This window comes from Pongo pygmaeus, chromosome 4, assembly GCF_028885625.2.
Source record: "Pongo pygmaeus isolate AG05252 chromosome 4, NHGRI_mPonPyg2-v2.0_pri, whole genome shotgun sequence".
NCBI classification, from domain to species: Eukaryota; Metazoa; Chordata; class Mammalia; order Primates; family Hominidae; genus Pongo; species Pongo pygmaeus.
Genome location: NC_072377.2, coordinates 148,613,592 through 148,620,900, shown reverse-complemented (window position 1 = coordinate 148,620,900; position 7,309 = coordinate 148,613,592).

Here is a 7,309-nt window from a genome sequence, read left to right as displayed (position 1 = left end):
GAAGAAGGAAGCAGAAGAAGAAGAAGAAGAAGAAAAAGAAGAAGAAGAAAGAGAAGAAGAGGGAGAAGAAAGAGCTCATGACCAAACTCTGTGTCAATATGGTGGTTAGATGTCAGGTAGAGAAGGATGAGATAGCAAAAGAGCTGGAGAAAATGGAGAAGGAACAGCGGGAAAGAGTGATGTCACAGAAGCCAAGTGAGGATGGAGATTTAAGGAGAGAGCTCCATCAAGAACTCCATCAAGAGCTGCTGAGAAGTTGGGAAAAAAGAAGGTGTAGTTGATGACCTTCACAAAACCAGCTACAGTGAAATATTGGGGTGAAAGCCATGTTGAAATGGGTCGAGTAATATGGAAGATGAGGAAATGGAGACAACTAGAGTAGACAATTAACCCCTTAAAGCAGATTTGTTGTAATGGGAACAAAGAAATAGAGTAGTAACAAAAGGGGATGAAGCGGGATCAGGGAATGATTTGCTCTTATTCAAAATATTTTAGATATCAGAGCTTGTATCTCTTCTGAGACGAGTCAATAACCCAGCAGAAAGGAAGAAATCAAAGATGTAGGATAGAGAAGAAAGCATGCATAAGCAAAATTGTTGAAGGAAGAGAAAGGATTAAACCCCAGGGCTTGAGTAGAGAGACGGATCTTTGATAGGATCAGAGACGTATCTTCTATTCAAAAGGGAGAGTACATAGAAAATATAGGAACCTATATAGATGGATTTATAGATTTTGCTGTAGAAAATGGAGACATTTTATTAAACTGTGAAGGGTATTCATATCAATTTACCATTTCTAGGTAAATGATAAAAAAATCTCTGAAAATAATTACAAGATCACCTCTTCTTTTATAAATAAATGTCTTATTACATTGGTTACTATCTCCAGTCCATATTTAGTGATAGTAATGACAATAAGAATTCTATGTTTGTTTTAAAGGAAATTTTTCCTCTACCAAACCATTACATAAGACACACTTACTGGTTTCTGGTTGATAGAATTCAACAAGTAAAGGATATTTACATTTCTTAATGTTGAGCCATACTTGGAATGGTTCATCTTGGGATGAACTCTACATGATGGTGATACATCTTTTTCTTTTAATGCACTTCTCAATTTGAGTTGCTTAAGTCTTATTTAGAATTTTTAAATTTATATTTATAAATTAAACTGTCATAGAGTGTTTTTGTGTATGTGCTACCATAGATTTTGGTCTCATGTCTATGCTAGTTCCCTAAAATGATTTAGAAAGTTTTCTATATTTTTCTAAACTTTAGAACAGTTTTTAAAAACTGGGAGAGAACGTATTTATTATAAAAGAAATCTCTTGTGAAATCATTTTTAAAAGAGTTTGGTGATTTTTTTTAAGAAAAGAAAGTTATCAGAATATATCTTCAGATTTTTCTATGATTATTAGTCTATTCAGGTCTTTTTTTTTTTCTGTGGCCAATTGTGGTCATTTTCTTTTCTAGAAAATATTCATTCATTCCAATTTTAAAATGTGTTTGTATAGTTATGCATATTATGATCTTATAGTTTAAAAAATCTCCATTTTCTTCCAATTTTTATTTTAGGTTCAGTAGGTACATGTGCAGGTTTGTTACATGGGTAAACTGCGTGGTGCTAGGATTAGGTGTACAAATGATTTCATCACCCAGGTAGGCAGCATAGTACCCAACAGGTAGTTTTTCAATCCTCACCCTCCTCCCACCCTCCAACTTCAAGCAAGCCCCAGTGTCTATTGTTTCCCTCTTTGTGTCCTTGTGTACTCAGTGATAAGAACCCACTTATCTGTGAGGATATGCAGTATTTGGTTTTCTATTCCTGTGTTAATTTGCTTAGGATAATGGCCTCCAGGTGCATCCATGTTGCTGCAAAGGTCATGATTTCATTCTTTTCTATGACTGCATAGTATTCCATGATGTATATGTACCACATTTTCTTTATCTGATCCACCATTATTGGGCATCTAGTTTGATTCCATGTCTTTGCTATTGTAAAAAGTGCTGTGATGAATATACTACATTGTCTTTATGGTAGAATGATTTATATTCCCTTGGTATATACACAGTAATGGGATTACAGGGTTGAATGGTACTTCTGTTTTAAGTGGTTTGAGGAATATCCAAAATGCTTTCCACAGTGGCTGGACTAACTTACATGCCCACCAGCAGTGTATAAGCATTCCCTTTTCTCTGCAATCTTGCCAATAGCTATTGTTTTTTGACACTGTTTAAATAACATCCATTTTGACTGGTGTGAGATAGTATCTCATTGTGATTTTGATTTGCATTTCTCTAGTGATTAGTGATGCTGAGCATTTTTTTCATATGCTGTTGGCTGCATGTATGTCTGCTTTGAGAAGGGACTATATTGGGGGAACCAGCCCCCAATATTTCAACATAGGTTCTTTCTATTTTCCCTAAGTGTCGGCTGGTCTCAGAAATAAAGAGAAAGAGTACAAAGAGAGGAATTTTACAGCTGGGCCTCCGGGGGTGTCAACACATATTGGTAGGACTGTGACGGCGACCCCGAGCCACAAAACCAGAAAGTTTTTATTAGGGATTTTAAAAGGGGAGGGGGTGTACAAACAGGGAGTAGGTCACAAGGATCACATGCTTTAAAGGGCCATAAAGATCACAAGGGAAGGCAAAATTAGAATTACTGATGAGGTTCTATGTCCCACTGTGCACGCATTGTCTTGATACACATCTTAACAGGAAACAGGGTTTGAGAGCAGACAACTGATCTGACTAGAATTTACCAGGCTGGAATTTCCCAATCCTAGTAAGCCTGAGGGTACTGCAGGAGACCAGGGCGTATTTCAGTCCTTAACTCAATCGCATAAGACAGACACTCCCAGAGTGGCAGTCTATAGACCTACCTCCAGGAATACATTCCTTCCCCAGGGTCTCAATTATTAATATTCTTTGCTGGAAAAAGAATTCAGTGATATTTCTCCTACTCGCACATCCATTTATAGGCTCCCTGCAAGAAGAAAAATATGGCTCTATTCTGCCTGATCCCACAGGCAATCAGACCTTATGGTCATCTTCCCTCATTCCCGGAAAATTGCTGTTATTCTGTTCTTTTTCAGGGTGTGCTGATTTCATATTGTTCAAACACACATATTTTACATTCAGTTTGTACAATAGTGGTCCTAAGGTGATGTACGTTCTCAGCTTATGAAGATAACAGGATTAAGAGATTAAAGTAAAGACAGGCATAAGAAATTATAAGAGTATTGATTGGAGAAGTGATAAATGTCCATGACATCTTCACAATTTATGTTCGAAGATTGCAGTAAAGACAGATGTAAGAAATTATAAAAGTATTAATTTGGGGAACTGATAAATGTCCATGAAATCTTCACAATTTATGTTCTTCTGCCTCGGCTCCAGCCAGTCTCTCTGTTTGGGGTCCCTGACTTTCCGCAACAGGACTATTCATGTCCTTTGCCTACTTTTAATGGAGTTGTTTGCTCTTTGCTTGTTGATTTGCTTGTTTCTTATAGATTCTGGATATTAAACCTTTGTCAGATGCATAGTTTGCAAACATTTTCTCCTATTCTGTAGATTGTCTGTTTACTCTGTTGATAACTTATTTTTCTGTGCAGAAGCTGTTTAGTTTAATTAGATCCCATTTGTCAGTTTTTATTTTTGTTGCAATTGCTTTCAGCAACTTCATCATGAAATCTTTGCCAAGGCCTATGTCCAGAATGGTTTTTTCTAGGTTTTCTGCTAGGGTTTTTACAGTCTTAGGTTTTACATTTAAGTCTTTAATCCATCTTGAATTGATTTTTGCATACTGTGAAAGGCAGGGGTCCAGTTTCAATCTTCTGTATATGGCTGGCCAGATGTCTCAGCACCATTTATTGAACAGGGAGTCTTTTCCCTATTGCTTTTTATTGTCAACTCTCCTGAAGATCTAACGATTGCACATATGTGGCTTTATTAGTTTATTTAGTTTTCTAACCTGTTCCATTGGCATACATGTCTGTTTTTGTACAAATACCAGGCTGTATTCATTAGTGTAGCTTTGTAGTGTAGTTTGAAGTCAAGTAGTGTGAAGCCTCCAGCTTTGTTCTTTTTGCTTAGAATTGTTTTGGCTATCTGGGCTGATTTTTAGTTCCACATGAATCTTAGAATGTTTTTTTTTCTAACTCTGAAAAATTATGTTGGGTAGTTTGATCAGAATAGCATTGAATCTGTAAATTGCTTTGGTCAGAATGGCCATTTTAACAATTTTGATTCTTCCTATCCACGAGTATGCAATGTTTTTCCGTTTTTTGGTGTCATCTCTGATTTCTTTCAGCAGTGTTTTTTCATCCTCATTGTAGAGATCTTTTATTCTCCTTGGTTGGCTGTATTCATAGGTATTTTAATTTTTGTGGCTATTTTGAAGGGTATTACACCCTTGATTTGGCTCTCAGCTTGGACATTATTGGTGTATAGAAATACTGCTGTTTTTGTACATTGATTTTGTAACTTGAAACTTTACTGAAGTTGTTTATCAGTTCTAGGAGCCTTTAGACAGAGACTATGAAGTTTTCTAGGTATAGAATCATATCGTCTTGTAAAGAGAGATAGTTTGACTTTCTCTTCTCTATTTAAATGCCTTTTATTTCTTTCTCTTGCCTAATTGCTCTGGCTAGGATTTCCAGCACTATGTTGAATAGGAGTAGTGAGAGTGGACATCCTTGTCTTGTTCTGGTTCTCAAGCAGGATGCTTCCAACTTTTGCCTGGTTCAGTATGAGGTTTGCTGTGGGTTTGTCATAGATATCTCATATTATTTTGAAGTATGTTCTTTTGGAAAGTTTTTAACATGAAGAAAGTTTAATTTTATCAAAAGCCTTTTTTGTGTCTATTGAGGTGGTCATGTGGTTTTTGTTTAGTTCTGTTTATGTGATAAGTCACATTTATTGATTTGTGTAAGTTGAACCAAACTTGTATCTCCAGAATAAAGCATACTATATCATGGTGGATTTGCTTTTTAATGTACTACTGGATTCAAGTTGCTAGTATTTTGTTGAAGATTTTTGCATTTTTGTTCGTTAGTGATACTGGCTTGCACTTTTCTTTTTTCATTATATCTCTGCCAGGTTTGGTATCAAAATGATGCTGGCCTCATAGAATGAGTTAGGGAAGAGTCTTTCCTCCTCAATTTTTTTTTAATAACTTCAGTATGATTGGTATCAGATCTTACTTATATGTCTGGCAGAATTGGGCTGTGCATCCATCTGGTCCAGGGCTTTTTCTGGTTGGCAGGTTTTTTATTACTGATTCAATTTCATATCTCAACATTGGTCTAGTCAGATATTTATTTGCTTCCTGGTTCAATCTTGGCAGGTTGTTTGTTTCCAGGAATTTATCCATTTCTTCTAGGTTTTCTAGTTTGTGTGTATAACAGTGTTCATAATAGTCTTTGAGGGTGTTTTGTATTTCTGTGGGGTTAATGGTAATGTCCCCTTTACCGTTTTTATTGTGTTTATTTGGATCTACTCTACTTTTTATTTATTAATCTAGCTAATGGTCTATCAATCTTATTTATTCTTTCAAAGAACAAACTTTTGGTTTTGTTGGTCTTTTGTATGGATTTTCAAATCTCAATTTCATTCAGCTCAGTTCTGATTTTGGTTATTTCTTTTCTTCTGCTAGATTTGGGACTGGTTTGTTCCTGTTTTTCTAGTTCCTCTGGCTGTAATGTTAGGTTGTTAAGTTGAGGTCTTTCTAACTTTTTGATATAGGAATTTACTGCTGTAAACTTTCCTCTTAACCTTTCTTTTAGCTCTTTCCCAGAGATTCTGGCATACTGTATATTTGGTTCCATTAGTCTGAAATAATTTCTTGATTTTTGCTTTGATTTCAGCAAAGCTTTGATTCCTTTGATATAGGAATTTACTGCTGTAAACTTTCCTCTTAACCTTTCTTTTAGCTCTTTCCCAGAGATTCTGGCATACTGTATATTTGGTTCTATTAGTCTGAAATAATTTCTTGATTTTTCCTTTGATTTCATTATTTACTCAGAAGTTATTCAGGAGCAGATTGTTTAATTTCCACATAATTATATGGTTTTGAGAGACCTTCTCAGTATTAACTTCTATTTTTATTGCACTCTGGTCTGAGTATGCTTAGTATGACTTTGGTCCTTTTGGAATTTATTGAAAATTGCTATATGGCTGAGCATGTTGTTGATCTTAGAATATGTCCCATATGCAGAAGAGAAGATGTGTATTCTGTTGTTGTTGAGTGGAGTATTCTGTAGATGTCAGTTATGTCCATTTGGCCAAATGTCTAGTTGAGTTATCAAATATCTTTGTTAGTTTTCTGCCTCAGTGATCTGTCCAACACTCTCAATGGGGTGCTGGACTGCCACTATTATTGAGTGGTTACCTAAAGTCTCTTCATAGGTCTCTAAGAATTTGTTTTATAAATCTGAGTGCTCTATTATTAGGTGCATATATTTAGGACAGTTAAGTCTTCTTGTTGAGTTAGGTGCATATATTATATTTAGGACAGCTAAAGCTTTATCATTATGTAATTCCCTTCTTTGTCCTTTTTGATCATTGTTCATTTAAAGTCTGTTTTGTCTGAAATAAGAACAGCAGCCTCTGCTCTCTTTTGTTTTTTATTTGCTTGATAGATCTTTCTCCATCCCTTTGCTTTGAGCCTATGTGTCATTACATGAGAGATGAGTCTCTTGAAGACAGCATACAGTTGGGTCTTGCTTCTTTATACAACCTGCCACTCGGTGTCTACTAAGTGGGGCATTTAGCCCATTTATACTCAAGGTTAACATTGATGTGAGGATTTGATATTGTCATAATATTGTTAGCTCGTTGTTACGTAGACTTGATAGTATAATTGCTTTATACTGTTGATGGTCTATCTACTTCAGTGTGTTTTGGTCTTTCTTTTTCACATTTAACACCCCCTCAAGGACCTCTCATAAGGCAGGTTCTGGTGGGAATAAATTACTTTAGCATTTGTTTATCTGAATAGGATTTTATTTCTCCTTTGCTTTTGAAGCTTAATTCATCTGGATATAAAACTCTTGATTGGAATTTCTTTTCTTTAAGGATGCTATATATAGACTCCCAGTCTCTTCTGTATTGCAAGTGTTCTACTGAAAGGTCCACTGTTAGCCTGAAAGAATTCCCTTTGTATTTGAACTTCCCCTTCTCTCTAGCTGTCTTTAATATTTTTTTCTTTTACATTGATTTGGAGAATCTGATGACTGTGTCTTGGGAATCGTTATCTTGTATAGTATCTCACTGGGGTTCTCTGAATTTCCTGAATTTGCATGTAA